General features: G+C 46.0%; 2 protein-coding genes across 4 annotated transcripts in view; one reads left to right on the top strand and one right to left on the bottom strand.

The window, feature by feature from the left end:
- LOC148144194 (uncharacterized) overlaps positions 1-26,168 on the bottom strand; it is a 264,591-nt gene that overhangs the window by 51,665 nt on the left and 186,758 nt on the right. The gene's annotated exons all lie outside the window — the stretch shown is intronic.
- The window catches only part of LOC148144196 (uncharacterized), a 190,486-nt gene that overhangs the window by 1,393 nt on the left and 162,925 nt on the right, over positions 1-26,168 (top strand). The window contains exons 2-3 of one of the 3 annotated variants that reach the window (XR_015751394.1): positions 6,594-6,698; positions 24,805-25,238. The exons of 1 other annotated variant lie outside the window; for it this stretch is intronic. The gene's annotated coding sequence lies outside the window, so the exon portion shown is untranslated. Of the gene's footprint in view, positions 1-6,593; positions 6,699-9,579; positions 9,891-24,804; positions 25,239-26,168 lie in introns of those variants that run through there. One more of the 3 variants, XR_015751393.1, reaches the window with a different exon arrangement.

Genomic DNA, 26,168 nt, shown 5'->3' with positions numbered 1-26,168 from the left:
ACAAGCAGGGCACATGTTTGCCGGTGTCACCAAAACATTGGGCATGTTCCTCGCTGTCGGCAGAAAAGGGGCGAGACCTACTTTTGATGGACAAATAAGGAGCACTGGAGGACCAGAAGGAGAGTTGTCCTCATGCCAATTGGAGCTCCCCTATTGTCTGAATGCGGAAGGTGGACCATGAGCTTCTTAAGGTCCTGCTCCTCCTCTCACACTGAATGAAGATTGAGCTTCACCTCAGACTGCAACTTCCTTCCTCTGTCCAACATCTGTGAGTACAGCACTCTCTTTTCTCACCCCCTTTTCCATTTACGTTTCATTCTGGGGTTCAATTGTTGACTTGGAGCAACTGAAAGGAATGGGAATGAATCCAGCGAGGGGATAGACTCTGGAAAAGTTAGTCCATGCCTGTGTCTCAATTGGCAAAACAGACAAGCAGGAGTCTGGAAGAATGCAGCAAGCCAGGCAGTATCAGGAGGTGGAGAAGTCGACGTTTCGAGTGTAACCCTTGTTCAGGACTGGGGGTGAGTATAGGGAGAGCTGCAGAACAAGGGTTTGCTGAGGGCAGGGTGATGAAGTGGGGATAGGTGTAAATAGGTAGAGGGTACGACCTGGTTGGTGAATGTGAGGAAGGAACCTAGTTGGTGGCAGGGAGGTGGAGGGGCAGGGGCTCGGAAGGGAGGTTATTTGAAATTGGAGAACTCATTGTTGAGTCCTTCGGGCTGTGGACTGCTCAGGTGGAAGATGAGGTGTTGTTCCTCCAATTTGCACTTTGGTTTGTTGTGGCAATGGATGGGGCCAAAAATGGTCATGTCAGAAAGGGAGTGGGAAGGGGAATGAAAATGGGTGGTGACTGGGAGGTCCAGTCGGCCTCTGCAGACCTTGCTGCGATGCTCGGCAAACCATTCCCTAAGCTTATGCTCGTGCTCCCCGACGTAGAGAAGGCCACAGTTGGCAAATACAGTACCCCAACATAAAGTTACAGCCTTTGCTGTGAAAAAAAGTAGAAAGGTATATTGTTTAAATGGTGATATATTGGGATGTGGAGAAAGTGAGGACTGGAAATGCTGGAGATTAGAGTCAAAAAGTGTGGTGCTGGAAAAGCGCAGTAGGTCAAGCAGCATCCGAGCAGTAGGACAGTCGAGGTTTTGGGCGCAAGTCCTTCATCAAGAGTGATGCGTGGATGTTCAGGGGGCATCAGTGTCCATCTGTGCCAGTTGTCAGACAGGTGCAGCAGGCAATGAGCAAGGCAAGTGGTGTATTAGCAAGAGGAATTAAGTTCAGAAGCGGGGATGTCTTCCTGCAGTTGGGGGGTCATTGAATATTCGAGGAGATAGTGAGGTCTGCCGATGCTGGAGATCAGAGCTGAAAATGTGTTGCTGGAACAGCGCAGCAGGTCAGGCAGCATCCAGGGAACAGGAGAATTGACGTTTGATTCCTAAAGAAGGGCTTATGCCCGAAACGTCGATTCTCCTGTTCGCTGGATGCTGCCTGACCTGCTGCGCTGTTCTAGCAACACATTTTCAGGTCATTGAATATATTCAAGGCTGATTTCATCTGATTTTTATGTGGATGTTTATGGGGAAGGCAAGAAAATGGTCTTGAGACAAGTACAGAACCGAGTTACAGAACCATACAAGCACAGAAACAGACCCTTCAGTCCAACTAGTCCATGCTGACTATGTTCACCAGCTAAACCAGTCCCACCTGCCAGTGTTTTGTCCCATACCCTTCTGAACATTTCCTAATCATGTAATTATCCAAATGTCTTTTCAACCTTGTAACTGTACCTGCACCCACCACTTCCTCTGGATATTCAGTCCACACGTGAACCACACTCTGTATATAAAAAATATTGTGCCCTTCAAGTCTTTTTAAAATCTCTTTCTCCTCTCACATTCAAAATTTGCTCCCTCATCTTGAAACCCCCAGCCTCGCATTCACCTCATCTCTCCCCTCATGATTTTATAAACCTTGATAAGGTCACATCTCCACCTCCTATGCTCCAGTGAAAAAAGTCCCAGCCCATCCACCTAGATGCAGGTAGATCCATATCCAGTCATGATCGGTTCAATGCTGGTCCCAATTCTCTCTCACGGTGTCCAGGACAGCAAGAGACCACAAGACATAGGAGCAGAAATTAGACCACCAGGTCTGCTCATTCCATTCAATCATCGCTGATCAGTTTCTCAATCCCATTCTTCCACTTTCAACAAAGTGAAAACGGACGGAGAGAGTGTGGGATGGAGATTTTCCGCTTCTAGGGAATAATAGAGGAAAGAGAGTTCACTATAAATTAGAATTTTTGGGATCGGCTGATGAGTCGAGGAGTGTCAGTTGGAGTTTAATTTAGAGAAGTCTGAGGTTTGCATTTTGGTCAAGCAATCCAGGCAGGACTGATGCAGTTAGGGGAATGTTGCAAAATAAAGAGACCTTGGAGTGCAGGTTCATAGTTCCTTGAAAGTGGAGTCTCAGGTGAATAGAATAGTGAAGAAGGCGTTTGGTTTGCTTTCCTTCATTGCTCAGAGCATTCAGTATAGGAGTTGGGAGGTCATGTAATACACCCTTCCCCCTCAAATGTGTGGTATCCAACTGCTTCATTGTTTCTCGTGAATACAGCCCACACCTCCCGCTACTGCCATAACATGAAAGCACTAGCTTTTGGAGTTCTGCTCTTTTATCAGGTGGTTATGGAGAATAAGATCATGATCACAGAATTTATAGCCAAAGGAGTCCAGTGTCATGGAGATGTGATACATTAAACAATTTAGATTAAATCTTCCATCTTTTAGAATGGGGTTCTGTTCTTTGGTATGTTAATCCCAGAACCTGTTTTCAGTAACTTTCTCAAGAACGTAATTTAAATACAGAGCTTTTCTATCCAAAATGTCAGGCTGATTCGACATTGGGACCCAGACAGAATTCACACCGATTGAAGGTTAGGCTGGGACTTTTTTCACTGGAGCACAGGAGGTTGAAAGGTGAAGGTGTCGGGTGCCTCATTAGCAAGTTTGCAGATGACATTCAGATTGATGGAATATCAGATAGTGAAGGGGACTGTCAGATGATACTGCAGAATATAGATTGGAGAGTTGGGAAGAGAAATGGAGTTTAATCCAGATAAATGCGAGGTGATGCATTTTGGAAGGTGCAATTCGAGAGCAAACTATACATTAAATGGGAAGGTCCTGGGGGGAATTGATGTACAGAGAGATCTGGGTGTTCAGATCTATTGTTCTCTGAAGATGGCAATGTCTGTCAGTAGAGTGGTTAAGGCAGCATACAACATGCTTTCCATCATCGGACGGAGTATTGAGTACAAGAGCTGGCAGGTCATGTTAAAGTTATATAAGATTTTGGTTCGGCCACATTTGGAATACTGCTGTACAATTCCGGTCGCCAGATTTCCCAAAGGATGTGGATGCTTTGGAGAGGGTGCAGAGGAGGTTCACCAGGATGTTGCCTGTTATGGAGAGCGCTAACTATGAGGAGAGGTTGAGTAGATTAGGAGTATTTTCATTGGAAATAAGGAGGTTGAGGAGGGGTCTTGATTGAGGCCTATAAAACCATGAGGCATGTAGACAGGGGTGGATAGGAAGAATTTTTTTTTCCCCCATAGGGGAAGACTTAATTACTAGGAGTCACGAGTTCAAAGTGAGAGGGGAAAGGTTTGAGGGAGATCTACATGGAAAGTTCTTTACGCAGAGGGTGGTGGGTGCCTCATGCAGTGGAGGCAGTAGGGCTGGGATCGATAGCGTCATTTAAGATGTATCTAGACAGATACATGAATCGGCAGGGAGCAAAGGGATACAGATCCTTAGAAAATAGGCGGCAGGTTTAGGTAGAGAATCTCGATCAGCATAGCCTTGGAGGGCTGAAGGACCTGTTCCTGTGCTGTAGGTTCTTTGTTCTCTTTATAGAGGTTTCCAAAACCATGAGGGGCATAGATAAGGTGAACGGCATGTGTCATTTCAAGATTAGGCTGCAAATTAAGGTGAGAGGAGAAAGATTTTAATAAGAGATGAGGAGCACCTTTTTTGTAAACAGAGTGGTTTGTGTGTGGAATAAATGTCCAGAGGAAATAGTGGATGCTGGATGTGTAACAACATTTAAAAGACATTTGGATAAGTACATGAATAGGAAAGGTTCAGGGGGATATGGGCCAAACACAGGTAGGTGGGACTAGTTTAGTTTGTGAATATAGTCAGCATGGACTAGTTGGGCTGAAGGGTCTGTTTCTGTGCTGTATGACCCTTTAACTGTTCTGTACTGGTCTTAAAATCATTTTACTTGCCTTCCCCCAGAAACATCCACTTCTTTCTTGTTCTAAAATCAGACGAACTCAGCCTTGAATATATTCAATGACCCCCTAACTGCAGAGACTTCTGAACTCATTTCCTCTTGCTAATATACCACTTGCCTTGCTGATTGCTTGCTGCACCCGTCTGACAACTGGCAGTGACTGGTGTGGAAGGACGCTGAGGCCACTTTTTACATTCACACATCATTCCTGAGGAAGGGCTCATGCCTGAAACGTTGATTCTCCTGCTTCTCGGATGCTGTCTGATCTGCTGTGCTTTTCCAGTGCCACACTTTTCAACTGTCTTCTCCAGCATCTGCAGTCCTCACTTTCTCCACATCCCAATATGTCACCATTTAAACAACGCACCTCCTTTCAGCGGTTATTTGTTCGTAACTGAGGCTATAACTTCACACTGTGGGACTGCATTTGCCATGTGTTTGCCAATTGAGATACAGACCTGGACCAACGTTTCCCGACTCTGTCCCCTCCCTGGATTCACTCACTTTCTTCAGTTGCTGCAAGTCAACAATTAGCTTCTCATTGGTCTATTTGAAGGATTTGCGCCATTTTTGCAGACAGCGAAGAGCATGAATGGCTTTTGTTGAACCAGCATGGAAACAGACCCTTTGGTCCAACCCGTCCATGCCGACCAGATATCCCATCCCAATCTAGTCCCATCTGCCAGCATTTGGCCCATATCCCTCCAAACCCTTCCTATTCATGTACCCATCCAAATGCCTCTTAAATGTTACAATTGTACCAGCCTCCACCACTTCCTCTGGCAGCTCATTCCATACACGTACCACTTTCTGTGTGAAAAAGTTTCCCAGTAGGTCTCTTTTATATCTTTCCCCTCTCACCCTAAATCTATACCCTTGACTTCTGGACTCCCCCACCCCAGGGAAAAGACTTTGTCTATCTATCCTATCCATGCCCCTTTGTAGACCTCAGCTTCCGACGCTCCAGGGAAAATAGCCCCAACCTGTTTAGCCTCTCCCTATACCTCAAATCCTCCAACCCTGGCAACATCCTTGTGAATCTTTTCTGAACTCTTTCAAGTTTCACAAAATCTTTCCAATAGGAAGGAGACCAGAATTGCACACAATATTGCAACAGTGGCCTAACCAATGTCCTGTACAACCGCCACATGACCTCCCAACTTCTGTACTCAATACTCTGACCAATAAAGGAAAGCATACCAAACACCACCTTTACAGTTCTATCTATCTGCGACGCCAGTTTCAAGGAGATATGAACCTGCACTCTGAGGTGTCTTCGTTCAGCAACACTCCCTAGGACCTTACCATTAAGTGTATAAGTCCTGCTAAGATTTGCTTTCCCAAAATGCAGCACTTCACATTTATCTGAATTAAACTCCATCTGCCACTTCTCAGCCCATTGGCCAATCTGGTCAAGATCCTGTTGTAATCTGAGGTAACCCTCTTCACTGTCCACTACACCTCCAATTTTGGTATCATCTGCAAACTTACTAACTGTACCTCTTATGCTCGCATCCAAATCATTAATGTAAATGACAAAATGTAGAGGGCCCAGCACCGATCCTTCTGGCACTCCACTGGTCACAGGCCTCCAGTCTGAAAAACAACCCTCTGTCTTCTACCTTTCAGCCAGTTCTGTATCCAAATGGCTAGTTCTCCCTGTATTCCATGAGATCTAATCTTGCTAATCAGTCTCCCATGGGGAACCTTGTCGAACGCCTTACTGAAGTCTATATGGATCACATCTACCGCTCTGCCCTCCTCAATCCTCTTTACTTCCTCAAAAAACTTCAAATTTGAGACATGATTTCCCACACAAAAAGCCATGTTGACTATCCCTAATCAGTCCTTGCCTTTCCAAACACATGTACCACCTGTCCCTCAGGACTCCCTCCAACAACGTGCCCGCCACCGATGTCAGGCTCACTGGTCTATAGTTCCCTGGCTTGTCCTTACCACCCTTCTTAAACAGTGGCACCACGTTAGCCAACCTCCAGTCTTCTGGCACCTCACCTGACATGCGCAGTATGCTGTATGGAGATGCTGTTCCTGATGGATTTAAAGTGTCCAAATGCCACAATTTCTTCCCCTGTCACTCGACATAACCGCACACGCTGCTCGCTGTGTTTGATGTTCATCTTCCCTATAACCCTCATGATTTTATAAATCTCAAATGAGGTCACCCCTCAACCTCCTGTGCTCCAGTGAAGAGTGTCTCAGCCTCTCCTTACAACTCAAACCCTCCAGTCCTAATCTTTACTGAACCCTTTCTAATAGAATTCTTCCTATTACAGGGCCACCAGAAGCGTTCTCAGTCCTCTACAAGTGGCTTCACCAACATCCTGTACAACTTCAACATTATGTCCCAGCTCCTTTATTCAATGGTGTGAACAATTAAGGTAAGTGTGCTGAATGCCTTCTGAAGCTTCCTTCCAACCAGTGATGCAACTTTCAAAGAAGTATATATCTGAACCCCCCCCACCCCCCCGCCCCCCACCATATCCCTCTGTACAAGCCCTGCCCTTCCTTATTTTGGCAAAATGCAACCCCTCACCTTTTATCTATACACATGTTCTCTCTCAGACATACACACATACACGCCCCCCCCAACACACACACCCTTTCACAGGCTTCTCCTCCATCAAACTCACTTTACCAAGCATGTGCGCACATACTCTCTTACACGCACTCTCATGCTGCACACATACATATAACAATGCGATGCATTTGCAGAATTATATTTGCAGATACATTCAATTTTGCACAAAACGCACAATATGCAGGTAGTCAATCCATGTAATATTTTATAAATTCCTAGTTTGGAAATAGAACCAGTCCAATTTAAGATTGGGATACTCTCACACCTTTCATGCATTGTCTGGACTGAGATGTCACCTGTTTTTTAAAGTGATCTTGAGAATATGACTTAATAGTAGTACTGCGATGTACACATTAATGAACTAAAACCTGCAACCCATTCTAAAAGATGAAAGATTTAACAGCAATCTACGTTTGTCAATATATCATCAGTTGCATGACACTGATCTTTTGCTCTTAACTCTGTGTCTTATGATCCTGCTTCACAGTTACCCGATGAAGGAGCAGCACTCCGGAAGCTGGTGCTTCCAAATAAACCTGTTGGACTATAACCTGGTGTTGTGATTTTTAAACCGTGTCCAACCTAGTCCAACAGCAGCACCTCCACCTCGTTTCTAGTGAACACAGCCCATACTTCCCAGTGCTGCCAGTAAACTGCCGATGAAACGATGCACTCCTGAAAAATTTATAGTATCTAACGAAACCAGCTACTCATCCAGCTGCTCCATCTAATACACAACATTGGAAACTTAGTGCAGAAGGCTGCAAGTAATGAGCAGCTTTAAAACAAAAACCGCTTGGAGCTTTCGATGAGAGCCTGAGCCCAGCAGTACGTTCTGGTTACCTTTTATTTTGTGTCCCAACATGGTTACAGCTTCAGATCCCCCACCCCTCCCCCAGCAAAAAGGGCAGAGAAAGAGTAGCTGTTTTTTAGACAACTCCACAACAGGGGAGAGGAGCAAAGGGCGGGGCAAGGCCAACAGCAGGCCCCCACACTACGCCTGCATTGCCTTGCACAGTTTACAAAAATCCCTTTCCCTTCAGAGACTCCCCACAGTGTGGGAGCAGGCCAACTGGCCCAAAGACTACACACCGATCCTCCGAAAGGTAACCCACCCACACAATTCCCCTATTGCTCAACATTTACCCCTGACTAATGCACCTAACCTGCAACTCCCTGGGCACTATCTGAACCTGGACAAAGTTAAAAATCTCACAACACCAGGCTAAGTCCGACAGTTTATTTGGAAACACGAGCTTCGGAGCACTGCTTCTTCATCAGGTGATTGTGGACAATAAGATCATATGGCACAGAACTGATAGGAAAACATTACAGTGCCCTGCCACTGAACTGGTATATTGAACAAACCTGGATTGTTAAGTCTTTCATATTTTAGAATAGGTTGCAGCAATCATAAATTAGATTACTTACAATGTGGATGCAGACCCTTCGGTCCAACAAGTCCACACCGCCCCGCCGAAGCGCAACCCACCCATACCCCCTACATTTACCCTTTACCTAACACTACGGGCAATTTAGCATGGCCAATTCACCTGACCTGCACATCTTTGGACTGTGGGAGGAAACCAGAGCACCCGGAGGAAACCCACGCAGACACGGGGAGAACGTGCAAACTCCACACAGTCAGTCGCCTGAGGCGGGAATTGAACCCAGGTCTCTGGAGCTGTGAGGCAGCAGTGCTAACCACTGTGCCACCGTGCCGCCCACTAAACAAAAACAAACATTGCATAGGGCTTTCTGATAGGAAGGAAACCAGAATTGCATGCAATATTCCAACTGTACAGCTGTAACATGACCTCCCAACTCCTGTACTCAATACTCTGACCAATAAAGGAAAGCATACCAAATGCCATCTGCACTATCCTATTGACCTGCGACTCCACTTTCATAGAGCTGTGAACCTGCACTCGAAGGTCTTTTTGTTCAGCAACACTCCCTCGGACCTTACCATTAAGTGTACAAGTCCTTCTAAGATTTGCTTTCCCAAAATGCAGCACCTCACATTTACCTAAATTAGATTCCACTTGCCACTTCTCAGCCCATTGGCCCATCTGATCAAGATCCCATTGTAATCTGAGGTAACCTCCTTCGTTGTCCACTACACCTCCAATTTTGGTGTCATCAGCAAACTTACTTACTATACCACTTATGCTCACATCCAAAAAGTAATGGGCCCACTATCTATTTTCAAAGTGGAATTTACAATATATTACATGTATTGACTGCCTGCAGATTGTGCAGTCTTTGAGCAAAGTAGAATGTATTTGCAAACATCATGCTACAAAGACAAACTCCCCCCATGGATGATCTATCATGTGTGCATGAGATAGAGAAAAAGTCCATGTCCGTGCTGTATATCTCTGTCTATTTGATAACAGATGCTTTATTCCTGTTGGTGTAAATGTTGTTGTAATTCATAGCTGGGTACTAATAGATGTAAGGGTGACAGAATTCCTCAAGTAGGGCACTGTAAGATTCCTGGGAGACCCCTATTCCTGGTTTACTTCCTCATGAACAAACATTAAGCACGTGCGCCTATTTATGATTTTTGTTTCAGTTTTTCTTGTTTGATTCCCTGCTATGACTGCACCTTGTATCAGGATGGTTGACAGGCTGGGAGATTGTGGGTTGGGTCTTGATTGAATATTTTATCGTTCCAGAAGTTATAAAAGGCGGAGTCAAAGCTTTAACAGAAATCCAGCAGAGCTGAGAACAGTCTGTGGGAACAGGAGGATCAACACAGGACAGAAATCAGGGCCTGAAATCTGAGCTGACACCAGACCACCGTGTGATCAGTGCTTTGATTAGCAGCATCCTTCTACATCAGTCAATGCCAGTTGTCAGACAGGTGCAGCAAGGCAAGTGGTATATTAGCAAGCTGAACTGAGATTAGAAGTGGGATGTCTTCCTGCAGTTAGGGGGTCATTGAATATATTCAAGGCTGGGTTCATCTGATTTTTGACCAATAAAGTGTGGATTTCTTTGTGCGCAGGAGGTTTTTTTTTATTTTGAATGGTTTATGTGTTGGATGCAGGTACAGTATCCACGTTGAAGGTGGAAGGCAAGAAAATGGTTTTAAGACCACGACAGAACAGTTACATTAGACAGCACAGAAACGGACCCTTCAGTCCAACTATTCCATGCTGCCTACGTTCTCAAACTAAACTAGTGCCACTTGCCAGTATTTGGCCCATATCCCTCCGCACCGTGCCTCTTCATATACTTATCCAAATGTCTTTTAAACGTTGCATCTGAATGTGCATCCACCACTTCCTCTTTACATTCACTCCACACGTGAAACACTCTGTTTATAAACAAACTTTTCCTGATTCTGTCCGCTCCGTGAATTCATTCCCTTTCCTTTCGGTTGCTGCAAGTCGTAAATTGAAGCCCAGAATGAAAAACATGGAAAAGGAGTTGTGAAGAGAGTACCATACACTCAGATGGTTGACAGAGGAAGGAGGTTACAGTCTGGAGCAAACTCAATCTTCATTCAGAGAGAGCAGCAGCAGCTTCCGAAGCTCATGTTCCAACGTCTGCATTCAGACAATAGGAAGGCTCTGATTGGCAGGAGGACCAGTCACCTTCCGGTCCTCCAGGGCTCCTGACTGGCCTCTTTCACTACCCTGTCTCCCAATGATGCAACTTTCAAAGAACTATGTACCTGATTTGGAGATGCCGCTGTTGGACTGGGGTGTGCGAAGTTAAATTTCACACAATACCAGGTGATACTCTAACAGGCTCATTTGTAAGCACTAGCATTTGGAGCACTGCTCTTTCATCAGGTGGTTGTGTCTTCTGATCCTGTTCCACAAACACCCAATGAAGAAGCTCGTGCTTCCAAATAAGCCAGTTGGACGATAACCTGGTGTTGAGTTTTAACTTTATCCACCCCAGTCCAACACCGGCACCTCCACATCATGTCTAGTGAACCAAGCACACACTTCTCAGTGCTGCCAGGAAACTACAATGCTGATGACATTGCACTCCTGAAAATTTTACAATTTCTAACAATGCTGGCTACTCATTCACTGCTGCAACCGATACACAAGATTGGAAACATAGTACAGGAGACTGTCAGAAATGAGCACAGCAGGTCAGGCAGCATCTGAGGAGCAGGAACATCAACGTTTCTGGCAAAAACCTGAGGAAGGACTTTTGCCCGAAATGTCAATTTCCCTGGTCCTCGCATGCTGCCTGACCTGCAGTGCTTTGCCAGCACCACTCTCATCTTGACTCTGATCTCCAGCATCAGCAGTTCTCACTTTCACATGTAAAATGAGCAGTTTTAAAACAAAAACCTGTTGCAGTTTAAAGCTCTCAGTGAGAGTCTGAGCTCAGTGTGAAGTTCAGGTAATCTTTATTGTGACCCAACTTTGTTACAGCTTCAGAATCTCCCAGCAGAAAGGCGTAGAAAAAGTAGCAATTTTTAAAAAATCGCTCAAGGTCAAAGTGCAACCCCTCACTTTCTTCATTATTGGTCACCACTGAGTCGTCCCTTTGTAACTGGATCCTTGGTATATCCTTAACCTGGAGGAAGTATTGCCTCACTCAGCAATTTCAACCTGTATTCCAATCAAGTTGGATGAGCAGCGTAGAGTCCACCAGACTGTTGTGGGGCTGGAGTCACGTGTGGGCCAGACCAGGTAAAGGATGCAGCTGGGACGACTGCTCTAATAACTGCTCAAGTCTTCCCTAAAAAAGAACTGAGTGAATCAGATGGGGGTTTTCTTCCACCCCCACCCCACCGACAATGGTTTCACCGTTAGATTCTGAACTCCAGATTTCTGACCAAATTCAAATTCCACCATCTGTCGCGGTGGGAATCGAACTCGGGAGCCACTGGAACTGGGTTGATAGTCCAGTTAATAAAGGCACTCGGCCATCATTCTTTCAATCCCCTGCAATGCCACATGATCCCGCTGGTGGCTCCGCAGGTGGGAGAAGTGTTGAAGGTCTCTCCCCTGCGTGGACTCACGGTGCCTCAGCAGGGCAGAGGCCTGGAAAAAGGCCTACCCCCACACTGTGTAGGGGAATGGCCTCTTCCCCCGTGTGGACCCACTGGTGGATCAGCAAGAAGGAAGCCTGGGTAAAGGCCTACCCGCACTCTGGGCAGCTGAAGGGCCTCTTCCCCGTGTGGACCCGTTGGTGCCTCAACAGGTTGGAGGATTCACGGAATGTCTTTCTGCACTCTGGGCAGTTGAAGGGCCTCTTCCCCCGTGTGGACCCACCGGTGCCTCAGCAGGGCAGAGGCCTGGGTAAAGGCCTTCCCGCACTCAGGGCAGCTGATTCCCTGCTGTGACTACACTGTGCCTGGATTGTTGACTGGCTGGGAGATTGTGGATTGAGGCTTGATTGACTGAATGTTTGTTTAACCCAGAAGGTGTAGAAGGGGGGGTTCAGAGCTTCAACAGACATCCAGCAGAGCTGAGAACAGACAGACATCCACATGCCTTTTAAATGTTGTAATTGTGCCAGCCTCTACCACTTCCTCTGGCAGTTCGTTCCATACATGCACCACCCTCTGAAGTGGTTGCCACTCCAATCTCTTAAATCATTCCACTCTCACCTCAAACATATGCCTTCTAGTTTTGGACTGCCATACCCTGGGGAAAAGACCTGAGGGTTTCCCCTCTATCCATGGCCCTTACAAAGGTCTATTAAGGGCAAAGCATCTTTGAAAGCTGCTCTGAAACTCCAGCCTTCACAATCACACTTCTGCTCTCACTGAAGATGATTAGAGTTATATAGAACTGAATCAGACCCTTTGTCCATCCACACATCATTCCTGATGAAGTGCTCGGGACCGAAATGTCGACTCTCCTGGTCCTCAGATGCTGCCTGACTTACCACCTTTTTCAGCACCACACTTTGACTCTAATCTCCAACATCTGCAGTTCTCACTTTCTCCACATCCCAAAGTATCACCATTTAAACAATACATCTCCTTCCTGCTTTTTTGTTTAATAGCAAAGACTATAACTTCACATTGAGATACTGCATTTGCCACGTGTTTGTAAATTGTGGTCTTCTCGACTTCCGGGAGACTGAGCATAAACTTGGGGAACGGATTGGCGAGGATCACAGCTGGGTCCGCAGAGGCTGACCAGACCTCCCAGTCACCATCGATTTTAATTCCCCTTCCCACTCCCTTTCTGACAAGAACATCATAGGCTTCCTCTATTGCCACAACGAACCAAACCGCAAATTAGGGAACAACATCCCATCTTCCGCCCGGGCAGACTACAGCCTGCAGGACCCAACATCGAGTACTCCAATTTCAAATAACCTCCCTTTCCATCACCCGACTCCCTTCTCAGCCCCATGCCCCTCACTACCACTCCTTCCTGCCACCAACCTGATTTCTTCCACCCAATGATTAATCTGACCGATTCTTCACCTATCCCCACTTTAGCCCCCGGTCCTGGTACCCATCCCCAGTCCTGACGAAGGGTTACACCCGAAATATCGACTTCTACACCTCGTGATGCTGCCTGATTTGCTGTGCCCTTCCAGCCTCCTGTCTGTCTATTTTGCCAATTGAGACACAGACCTCGATCACTTTTCCATAGTCCGTCCCCTCCCTGGGTTCAATCCCTTTCCTTTCAGTTGCTGTAAGTCAACAATTGAACTCCGGAAAGAAATAGAAATGGCAAAGGGGGCGAGAAAAGAGAGTGCCGTACTCACAGATCTTAGACAGAGGAAAGAATTTGCAGTCTGGGTGAAGCTCAATGTTGATTCAGAAAGAGGAGCAGGAGTAGCAGCTTCAGAAATTCATGGTCCAACTTCCGCATTCAGACAATGGGGTGGCTCTGATTGGCAGGAGGACCAGTTTTGTTTTGGTCCTCCACGGTTCCCTATTGGACCATCAAAGGAAGGTTGCGCGCCATTTTTTGCGGAAAGCGATGAGCATGCCCAGTGTTTAGCTGGCACCGGTGGGCATGTGCACTGCGTTACTGACACTGGGAAATATGCGCAGTATGCTCACTAGGGATGCTGGTGTTCCTGTCAGATTTTAAGAGTCCAAATGCCAATACGACAAAAAAGGGGTCGAGCTACAATTTGTTTTTCCCTGTGATTCGACATTGTATTGTTTTTGCATTCTGTCTGGCTGCTCAACTTTTGTATGTCTTTTCCCCACGTTGCGCGAGTCCAGAACTGGAGGGCATGGGTTTAGGGTGAGAGGGGAAAGATTTCTGAGGGGCAACCTTTTTGCACAGAACGCTGGTGGGGGTCAGCCAGAGGAAGTGGTGGAGGCCAGTACAATGATAATATTTAAAATGCATCTGGATGGGGATATGAATAGGACAGATTCAGAGGGATAAGGGGCCAAATGCTGGCAAATGGGTGACTAGATTAATTTAGGATATCTGGTCGGCATAGACCGAAGGGTATGTTTCTGTGCTCTGTGACGCTATTTCTAGATAGTTGGAACCAACTTCACAAGACTAGGACTAGGCCATTCACCCCTTACAGTCAAGATCAGAGTGGTGTTGGAAATCACAGCAGGTCAGGCAGCATCCAAGGAGCAGGAAAATCGATGTTTCAGGCAAAAGCCTCGAATGCTGCTTGACCGGCTGTGCTTTTCCAGCACCACTCTAATCTTGACTCTAATCTCCTGCATCTGCAGTGCTCATTTTCGCCCATTCACCCCTTCCAGCCTGTCCTGAGCGGTGGCCTGACTGCGTTTACTTCAGTGAAAGAATCAGACAGATTTCAGCAGCTCTTTTAAAAAACTTGAACACGCTTTCTGGCTTTAACGATGTTTCTGAAGATATCATTTTAGGTTTAGGGTGTAGGTTTGATATCCAGACGTTTCATCACCTGGCTAGGTAACATCTTCAGTGGCGACGCCAAGTGAAGCGAAGCTGTTGTCTCCTGCTTTCTATTTATTTATTTCTCCTGGATGGGGTTCCTGGGGTTTGTGGTGATGTCATTTCCTGTTCGTTTTCTGAGAGGCTGATAGATGGTATCTCAGTCTATGTGTTTGGTTATGGCGTTGAGGTTGGAGTGCCGAGCCTCTAGGAATTCTCTGGCAAGTCTTTGCTTAGCCTGCCCCAGAATAGATGTGTTGTCCCAGTCGAAATGATGTTTTTTTTCATCCATGTGGAGGGCTACGAGGCCTGGCACTCCAAGCACAACACCATAAACAAACACATAGATCTACATGCCATCTATCAACCCCTCAGAAAACGAACGGGAAATGACATCACCACATACCCCAGGAACCCCATCCAGGAGAAAGATATAAATAGAAAGCAGGAGACACAGCTTCGCTTCACTTGGAGGTCGCCACTGATGATGTTACCTAGCCAGGTGATGAAACATCTGGATATCAAACCTACAGCCCAGCGAGCAAACCTATACCCTAAACCTCAACCTGAGCTACAAACCTTGCAAAAATCATTTTAGGTATTCTCAATTTTGAAGATCAGCCATTTATCACCCCTCCCAACTCCCAGGTAGAGTCATCACTATCCATTATCTCTCTCTCTCTCTCTCTCTCTCTCTCTCTCTCTCTCTGTTCTTTGAAGGGCTTGATACAGCGGTCAAAGATGGTTCGAGGCTTGAGAAAGGACGGGTGTGGTGGGGGCTGGGGAGAATAGAGACCAAAAGGATGGGGGACAGAGAGAGAGAGAAAATGGCAGTCAGAGGGTGGGGGTAGAGAGAGAGAATGAGTGGGGTTGATAGAGAGATTGAGTGGGGAAGAGAGAGTGGGCGTGGCGGAGAGGTGGGGAAGGGCAGGGTGTTACTAGGCACACAGATACACAAGATGGCTACTGAGCCATCAGTTGGCCAACTTGACACACAAGATGGCCGCTGGATCACAATATGGAGAGAAACAGCAGAGCAGATACAGACACTGCCTGGGGCCACCAGAATGCCAGCACAATCGACTCACAACCCAGGTGATTAGTTTAAGGCGGGTGGGGGAGAGAATACACATGAGTAATGAACACTGCCCGCTGAAGTGTCTGGGTCCAGCCAACACCTCTTATAGAAGTGTCAGCGGAGCAGGTAAGGGCTGTTTGGCAGGGGCTGCTTGAAGGCTCGGTGACGTTTGTTTAACGGTTTAAATTTGAAAGTTTTTTTTTAAAAAGCGCGAAGCGGATCTGGAAGTTGGTGTAGCGTAAGCTTACCTGGGTAGGTTTCTTTCCCTATAAAAGCACGCAGGAGAGGAACCCGAGGCACTACAGAGGTGCCTAACCTAATAATAAGAACCGTTGTGGTAAGTAGGTAAGTGCTGCATTTTGCTTGTTCTATTCTTGGACCTAGTTTGTTTTTAAAAGGTTACTTTTAGAGGGATGGCAGTGAAGGCAGTGCAATGTTCCTCTTGCAACATGTTTGAGGTGAGGGATGCCATGGTCGTCCCTGCTGATTACTCTTGCAGGAAGTGCACCCATCTCCAGCTCCTCGAAGACCATGTTAGGGAACTGGAACTGGAGCTGGAGTTGGATGAACTTAGGATCATTCGGGAGGCAGAGGGGGTCATAGATCGGAGCTTTAGGGAAGTAGTAACTCCAAAGATTGCAAACAGATGGGTGACAGTGAGGGGGACTGGGAAGAAGCAGCCAGTGCAGGGACCCCTGCGGCCGTTACCCTCAAGAACAAGTATACCATTTTGGATACTTGTGGGGGGGGGGACTTACCAGGGGTAAGCAATGGGGTTCAGGCCTCTGGCATGGAGCCTATCCCCGTTGCTCAGAAGGGAAGGGTGGAGAAGAGCAGAGCAATAGTTCGGGGCACAGATAGGTGGGTTCTGTGGGGGCGAGAGAGACTCACGTTTGGTATGTTGCCTCCCAGGTGCAAGGGCACGTGACGTCTCTGATCGTGTTTTCCGGATCCTTAAGGGGGAGGGGGAGCAGCCTGAAGTCGTGGTCCACATTGGCACAAACGACATAGGTAGGAAGAGGGTTGAGGATGTTAGGCAGGCTTTCAGGGAGCTAGGTTGGAAGCTCAGAGTTAGAACAAACAGAGTTGTTGTCTCTGGTTTGTTACCCGTGCCACGTGATAGAGAGTCGAGGAATAAGGAGAGAGAACAGTTAAATGCGTGGCTACAGGGATGGTGCAGGAGGGAGGGATTCCGGTATCTGGATAACTGGGGTTCTTTCTGGGGAAGGTGGGACCTCTATAAACAGGATGGTCTACACCTGAACCTGAGGCGCACCAGTATCCTTGGGGGAAGGTTTGCTCGTGCTCTTCAGGGGGGTTTAAACTAATTCTACAGGGGCATGGGAACCTAGACTGTAGCTTTAGGGTGCAGGACCTGGAGTGTAGGGAGGTTAGGAACATGGCATCAATCTCAAAGGAGGGTGCCTGTAAACAGGAAAGTGGCTTGAAGTGTGTATACTTCAATGCAAGAAGTATATGAAATAAGTTAGGTGAACTTGCAGCATGGATTGGTACCTGGGATTTCGATGTTGTGGCTATTACGGAGACATGGGTAGAACAGGGACAGGATTGGCTGTTGCAGGTTCCAGGGTTTAAATGTTTTAGTAGGGTCAGAGGTGGGGGTAAAAGAGGGGGAGGTGTGGCATTGCTTGTCAAAGATAGTATTACAGCGGTGGAAAGGACGATGGATGAAGACTCGCCATCTGAGGTAGTTTGGGCTGAGGTTAGGAATAGGAAAGGTGAGGTCACCCTGTTAGGAGTTTTCTACAGGCCTCCTAATAGTCCTAGAGACGTAGAAGAAAGGATTGATTCAGGAGAAGAGTGAAAGTAATAGGGTGGTTGTTATGGGGGACTTTAACTTTCCAGATATTGACTGGGAAAGCTATAGCTCGAGTTCGTTAGATGGGTCGGTGTTTGTCCAATGTGTGCAGGAGGGTTTCCTGACACAATATGTAGACAGGCCAACAAGAGGTGAGGCCATACTGGATTTGGTTCTGGGTAACGAACCAGGCCAGGTGTTAGAATTGGAGGTAGGTGAGCACTTTGGGGACAGTGACCACAATTCGGTGACTTTTACTCTAGTGATGGAGAGGGATAAGTGTGCACTGCAGGGCATGAGTTATAGCTGAGGGCAGAGAAATTATGATATGGTGAGGCACGACTTAGGATGCGTGGCTTGGAAAAGTAGGCTTCAAGGGAAGGGCGCAATTGATATGTGGAGCTTGTTCAAGGAGCAACTATTGAGTGTTCTTGATAAGTATGTACCTGTCAGGCAGAGAGGAAAGGGTCGTGTGAGGGAACCGTGGTTTAATAAGGAATTGGAATCCCTTGTTAAAGGGAAGAGGGCGGCCTATGTAAAGATGAGGTGTGAAGGTTCAATTGGGGCGATTGATAGTTATAAGGTAGCCAGGAAGGATCTGAAGAGAGAGCTAAAAGCAGCAAGGAGGGGACATGAAAAGTTCTTAGTTGGTAGGATTAGGGAAAACCCAAAGGCTTTCTATAGGTATGTCAGGAATAAAAGAATGACTAGAGTAGGAATAGGTCCAGTCAAGGATAGTAGTGGGAAGTTGCGTGTGGAGGCTGAAGAGATTGGGGAAGACACTGAATGAATACTTTTCGTCAGTATTCACTCAGGAACAGGACATTATTGCCGATGTGAATACTGAGTCACAATTTATTAGAATGGATGGCTTTGAGGTATGTAGGAAAGAGGTGTTGGAAATCCTGGAAAGGGTGAAAATAGATAAGTCCCCTGGGCCTGATGGCATCTATCCTAGGATTCTCTGGGAAGCAAGGGAGGAGATTGCAGAGCCATTGGCCTTGATTTTTATGTCCTCAGTGTCTACAGGAATAGTGCCAGAAGACTGGAGGATAGCAAATGTGGTTCCCTTGTTCAAGAAGGGGAGTAGGGATAACCCTAGTAACTATAGGCCGGCGAGTCTCACTTCTGTTGTGGGCAAAAGTCTTAGAGAGAATTGTAAGGGATAGGATTTATGAACATCTGGATAGGAATAATGTGATCAAGGATAGTCAGCATGGTTTTGTGAAGGGTAGGTCGTGCCTCACAAACCTTATTGAATTCTTTGAGAAGGTGAATAAGGAGGTGGACGAGGCTAAAGCGGTAGATGTGGTGTATATGGATTTTAGTAAGGTGTTTGATAAGGTTCCCCATGCTAGGCTACTGCAAAAAATACGGAGGTATGGCATTGAGGGTGAGTTGGAGGTTTGGATTAGGAAGTGGCTGGCTGGAAGAAGACAGAGGGTAGTAGTTGATGGAAAAGGTTCATCTTGGAGTGCAGTTACTGGCGGTGTTCCGCAAGGATCTGTTTTGGGACCATTGCTGTTTGTCATTTTTATAAATGACCTGGAAGAGGGGCTAGAAGGTTGGGTGAGCAAGTTTGTGGATGATACGAAAGTCGGTGGAGTTGTTCACAGTGAGGAAGGATGTGGCAGGTTACAGCGGGATATCGATAAGCTGCAGAGCTGGGAAGAAAAGTGGCAAATGGAGTTCAATGTAGGTAAGTGTGAAGTGATTCACTTTGGTAAGAGTAACAAGAAGATGGGGTACTGGGCTAATGGTTGGATACTTGGTAGTGTGGATGAGCAGAGGGATCTAGGTGTCCATGTACACAGATCTCTGAAAGTTGCCATCCAGGTAAATAGTGCTGTGAAGAAGGCATATGGCGTACTGGCTTTTATTGGTAGAGGAATTGAGTTCCGGAGTCCTGAGGTCATGTTGCAGATGTATAAGACTCTGGTGCGGCCGCATCTGGAGTATTGTGTGCAGTTTTGGTCGCCATACTATAGGAAGGATGTGGAGGCACTGGAACGGGTGCAAAGGAGGTTTACCAGGATGTTGCCAGGTATGGTAGGAAGTTCGTATGAGGAAAGGCTGAGGCACTTGGGGCTGTTTTCATTGGAGAAAAGAAGGTTTCGGAGTGACTTGATAGAGGTGTAGAAGATGATTGGGGTTTAGATAGGGTTGACCATGAGAATCTTTTTCCACGTATGGAGTCAGCTATTACGAGGGGGCATAGCTTTAAATTAAGGGGTGGTAGGTATAGGACAGGGTGGACTCTTTACTCAGCGAGTCGTGAGTTCATGGAATGCCCTGCCAGTAGCAGTGGTGGACTCTCCCTCTTTATGGGCATTTAAACGGGCATTGGATAGGCATATGGAGGATAGTGGGCTAGTGTAGGTTAGGTGGGCTTGGATCGGCGCAACATCAAGGGCCAAAGGGCCTGTACTGCGCTGTATTTTTCTATGTTCAATGTCTTTGGGATGGATCCAAAACTTACTTCGTTAATGATTGAAAATACTTTGACCTCTGGAACTGCCTGCCAGAGAGTGTGTTGGAGTCAGATTCAATTATGGATCATTAAACTGAAAAGGAAAGCAAGGTACTGTAGTGGATGTCAGAATATGAGTTTCCTGATTGGGACTGTTCACTTGCTCCTGTTACTATTTCAGGTTGCTAACTTTTCGTTAGCATCCTGCACATGTTGGAAATTTTTCTCCTTTCTAGTATCTCAGTGACAAATCTAGTTTATGAATTGTTCCTATGATATCTCATGAGCGGGTTTATGATATTCACAGTGTTGTGGGTCACAGTGTGTCCAAGTGAGGAAAAACAAACTGTTCATCTTAAATATTTGATTTTAAACAATGGAAATAAAATTAATGTTTGGTAAACACAACTTGCTGTGTAGTAAGATCATCAGAAATAGGAATGGGAGTAAGTAATTGACCGTCTTTCATTTATCTAAATTCTCTTTCCTGCACTTGTTTTTTCATGACTTCATCTGCTGCAGTGACTACACTCCAAAAGCTTGTGATTTCAACATAAGAGCATAAGAACTAAGAGCAAGAGTCGGCCTTCCGGCCCTTCGAGTCTGCTCCACCACTCAATAAGATCATGACTAATCTTTTTGTGGACTATGCTGCACTTACCTGCGTTTTCACCATATCCCTTAATTCTTTTATTTTTCAAAAACGTATCTACTGCTTCTAGTGATTGCTGAAGTAATGTCAAATACTTCCCTGGGCAAGGAATTCCATAGATTAACAACCCTCTGGGTGAAGAAGTTTCTGCTCAGTTCAGTTTTAAACCTGCTTCCTCTAATCTTGAGGCCATGCGCTCTTATCCCAGTCTCACCTACCAATGCAACATCCTATTTCTACTTCTTTCATAATTTAATATATTTCTGTAAGATCCCCTCCAAACAAACCTGCTGGACTATAACCTGGTGTCATGTGACTTATGACGAAAACATTTGTTGTTCCGCATCCTCATAGCAGTGGGATTTCAGGGCTCGAAGATAGGGACACTACCACTGCGCCATAAAAAACCTCTGCAGCAAATAGGTCCTCTTCTAGTGAATGAATGGGGAGAGGTTTCTTCTCAACATGGGATACAAATATTATACCCTCAGAGCCCATTACACAAAATTGAGCCCTCTTCGATTGAATGAATGGATGCGGAGGTGCCAGAGTTGAATTGGTTGATAACGTTAAAAATCACATCTTCCCCCTGAATATGTGACACTACCGCTATAGCCCCAGAGCCCGTTGCAGTAAATTGGGTCATCTGCTGTTGAATGAATGAACGGGAATGAAAAGGGTGGATACACTGACGTGATTGTGAAATTCTCCACCAATCCCAAAGCTTGTGGTCGGTACCGACTAATCGGAGAGAGATATTGCAGAGGGTGGGACGCACAAAGCCAGCCGCCATTGGACAGGTGGAGTAAGGTGCGCTCTGATTGGAGGGGACGCGAATGACGCGCGTCACTGAAGGAGGAGACGGAATGAAGAAGAAAAACAAAGATGGCGGCGCGAGGCTGCGGTTTTCTCATCGACTCAGCGGGCGGTTTCTGACGGAGGGAGGGGGCAGACAGGCATCGTTTACCTCAGAAAATACCTTTAAAATACATTTCAAATGAAAGCCAGAACTTTTCAAACAAAAGTTGTGAAGAAAAGGAGACAGTCCCCGGTGGCGTTTATTGTTTATTTTTGTATAATTCCCGGGGCCCGGGAAGGGGGAGGTGACAGTTATCGGGTGAACGAGAAAACAAATTAAAAATGTCGGCGGTGGAAGAGAGAGAGTCAGCGCCCCCGGCTTCTTCGGCGGCGGCCGGAGCCCAGGAGCTCAACAACCCCCCGGAGCTGGAGGAAGATCCGAGCTCCAAGAAGCGGGGGGTCCGGCTGGAGGCTGGATTTGCTCAAGGCTTGTATCTATTAACTTATTTAAATGGTACCTACTGTATGGTTTACATTAAAACCGGAGGATCATGTCAGAGTGTTTGTTTATATTGAGCAGTTGTAGTTGGTAAAATACACTCCCTGGAGGAGCACCTTCTATGATGCTGCATTTCTTGCAGATACTTTTTTTTTGGTCAAATTTAATTTCATATTAATGAGAGTTGGTGTTCACTGTGTGTTATTAATTTGTTTGTTGAATTACTGTAAGAAAAAAATTAATGGTGTCATGTCATTTCTGATGTCAGAGTTTGACATTGAATGTGCAGATGTGAATACCAATAAGTTGTGAAAATAAATCAAGAACTTGTGGTTCTAAAAAAAAAAAGCAGTTCACTGATATTAATGGCATTGTCTCATTTGAGGATGATGATTTGAGTCTGACCAACAAACCGTTTCATGTAGTCACCCAATTTAATTAAAATTTTCTTTAACTTAATTAAAGAAAATAACCCTGGCAGGCTAAAATTTGTACAATTTGTTTATAAGATTTATTTATATGTCCCTTGCTCTCGATGTGGTCTCTGCCACATTGGGGAGACTGGACGCCAACTTGCAGAACATTTCAGGGAACAGCTCTGGGACGCCAAAACGAAACGACCCCACCGCCTTGTGGCTGAACGCTTTAACTCCCCCTCCCAATCCGTCAAGGACACGCAAGTACTCTGGTGCCTTCCCCTCCAAGCTCTAGCTACCTGACGCTTGGAGGAAGAACATCTTGTCTTCTGCCTTGGGACCCACCAACTACATAGGAGCAATGTAGATTTCACCAGTTTCCTTATTTCCCCTCCCCTCCCCCCACACCACACACCTTGTCCCAGATCCAGAGTTGAAAAATGTGGTGCTGGAAAAATGCCTCGAGGCCATGCCTCTAGGAATTCCCTGGCTGTTCTCTGGCATGGCACTCATCCACAGATTCCATTAACAAACACATTGACCTGGACCCAATATACCGGCCACTGCAGCAGACAGTTGGAACTGACAACCGGAAGCGGCAGAGACAAACCACTATAAATGCTGGAGGAAACATCACAGAAGCGCTTCACAAGAGGCTCCCAAGCACTGAGGATATCACCTAGACAGGAGATGAAACGTCTGCAACAAAAATTCCCAGCTCGGCGAACAGAACCACAACAATGAGCACCCGAGCTACAAATCTTCTCTCAAACTTTGAATTGAGCATAGGAGTTGGGACATCCTGTTGCAACTGTCACACGAGCCACACAACACAAGGCATGGTCCTTCTCTGACTTACCATCCCTTGGAATATCGGGGGGAAGACACCCCTTTAATTGTAACATTCAGGAAATATGCCTTATTTCAACAAAAATGTGCTGTGCTCACAGATGTTTGGTCAGAGAAAGGGAGTTGCAGTCTGGAGTGAAGCTCAACCTTCATTCAGAAAGAGAGGAGCAGCAGTAGCTTCAGAAGCTCACCGTCCAACTTGCGCATTCAGACAATAGGGGGGCTCTTCTGGGCAAAATCTGGAAATGAAGCAATGTCTCCCCCTTTCCATTCCTTATCCTGGGAGGGAGAGAGAAAGGGGGAAGCACTGTTCACTTGCAACAACGGGAGGCAGTATGAATACAAGCAGGGAGCAGACTCTGCAAAAGTCAGTTTCAGTCGGCTTCTTCTGAAATATTGTGTGCAATCCTGGTCTCCCTCCTATAGGCAGGATGTTGTGAAACTTGAAAGAATTCAGAGAAGAGTCACAAGGCTGTTGCCAGGGTAGGAGGGTTTGAACCACAAGGAGAGGCTGAATAAGATGGGGCTGTTTTCCCTCGAGCATCGCAGGCTGAGTGTGTGTTTTTTAAAGAGGTTTATAAAAACTTGAGTGTGGATGGGGTGAATCGACAAGGTCTTTTCCCTGGGATAGGGGGAGTGCGGAACTAGAGGGCATAGGTTTAGGGCGAGAGGGGGAAAATTTAAAAGGGACCTTGCAGTCAACCTTTTTTTTGCAGAGGGTGAAGACTGTATGGAATGAGCTGCGGAGGAAGTGGTGGAGGCATCTGGATGGTTATATGCAAAGGAAGGGTTTAGAGGGATATGGACCAAGTGATGGCAAATGGAACTAGACTAATTTTGGATATCCGGTCGGCATGGACAAGTTAGATTGAAGGATCTGTTTCTGTGCTTTATGTCTCTGACTGTATGACTGGTGAAAAGCGTTGGCATTCGTCGAAACATTTATGCAACAGAAAATTATAAGAGGGTAAAGATAAGCCTCACGTCATTGATCCATGAATCCCGGTGTAGTATGGATGTATTTCCAGTAATAGAGTCAGTATGGCATGGAAGGAGTCCAAAACGACGGCTTCTTTTACAAAAAGTCACACTTAAAACTTAAATCTGAGTCTTCTGGAAATGTAAGACAACCGTGCGTTAATATAAGACAGATAAGTCTGGGGTATATGTGACATATTTAATGGAATGTTTATGGCTCTAAAAGCCTGATTTGCAGTTGTTTCTGGGCTCATAATATTGCACTGCAGCATATTGTATATCTTCAGTAAGAACGTCAATACCGCATGATAGATGTCCATTCAGCAACTTGAGTGAACTCTTCCTGGAGTATGCAATCCACCACATTACCCTGCTGTATACATTTACGTATAGATCAGCACAAAGATCTTGGGTATTAAGAGAGGAAAGAATGATCCACAGAAACTAGAAATGTGTGTTCTGATTTTCTATTGTGGACTGACAGCGATGACCTTTGCAATCTCTTTCCACAGGAATATTACAAGAGAAGAATTTGGAGGCAGAAATCTCAGACCAAACATCACATCGAAGTCTGACAATCGCTTGATTCACCAGGACTTGGATATTGATGGCCTTGAAAACAAAGGGGAGAAGGTCTGTCTGCTTTGTTAGGTTTTAAATGTCAGTGTGACTGGAAACTCACAGAGTCTTACATACCCACACACAAGAGTAGTGACTGGAACATGTTTTACAGAGTTCTCCAATTATCAGAGGGTTCACCAGTAACACCACACCTATGCTGTAAGTGTGAGCGAGTTTCAACTGATTGTTGAACCTGGAGAAATAAGAGGACATCTGCACCATGGAGAAATCATGAAAATGCAGGGAGTGTAGGAACGGTTTCCCTTCCCCGCCTGCCCGATATTCATCAGCATTTATATACCGGGCAGCGGCCATTCACCTGCATTCAGCACAGGAAAGGCTTCACTCAGTCGCATCACCTCCTGGTCCACATTGGGGAGAAACTGCTCATCTGCCCTGTATGCTGAAGCAGATGAAGGACATTTTTTTTTTATCCTGGATGGAGCATACTGCAGGTATACCTGAAATAGATACATTTGTCTCTATCCCATTGAGTCTCCAGCACAGAGCCAGTCTGGGCTGCTCAATTGGTGTCTCAGTGTTTATTCTGCACCTGAGCCTACATCCACCCCTCTTCATTGCTCCCCCATCTCCCCTCCATCAGCATAAAGATATCCCCCACTTTTCGAAAGTTCACTTTACACTACTTCACTTTAACAAAAGACCTACATTAATACCTGTTCTCACAAACCGAAAGAAATCCGAAGAGGATTGTCGCTTTTACAAAGAAAGGCATAATATAAATTAATTCATGGTAATTGCTTCTTCGCTTTAGGCCATTTCGGCTTATGAAAGGAACACTCTACTTTCAAATAGTGGGGGAAAGCTGTATCAATACAATACAGCACAGTCACAGGCCCTTCTCACTTGCTTTAGGCACACAGACCCCCTCAAGCCTGTGCTATTTCTTAATTCTTACTTAGACCTGCTATTTATTGCCCATGTGTGGCTTCTGTTCCTCTATTCACCTCCCCTTCATGCATCTATCAAGATACACCTTAAACGTTGTTAAGGTGCCTGATTCCATTACCTCCACTGGCAGTGCGTTCCAGAAACCCACCATCCCTCTGTGTTAATTCCCCACCCCCACCACTTTCCCCCCAAACAGTCCTTGAACCTCTTTTAGTTGAACTTTCTACTTTGGAGGGAAAAAAACACCTCTGACTATCATAGAATCCCTCCAGCGTGGAAACAGACCATTTAGCCCAACAAGACAACACTGGCCCTCTAAAGATTAACACATAGAGACTCGTTT

The sequence above is a fragment of the Chiloscyllium plagiosum genome, unplaced genomic scaffold, assembly GCF_037043375.1.
Source record: "Chiloscyllium plagiosum isolate Xiang-an unplaced genomic scaffold, Cpla_swu_hap1 HiC_scaffold_27, whole genome shotgun sequence".
NCBI lineage: Eukaryota > Metazoa > Chordata > Chondrichthyes > Orectolobiformes > Hemiscylliidae > Chiloscyllium > Chiloscyllium plagiosum.
The sequence above is the reverse complement of the archived record's forward strand: the minus strand, read 5'-3'. Positions and strand labels throughout refer to the sequence as shown.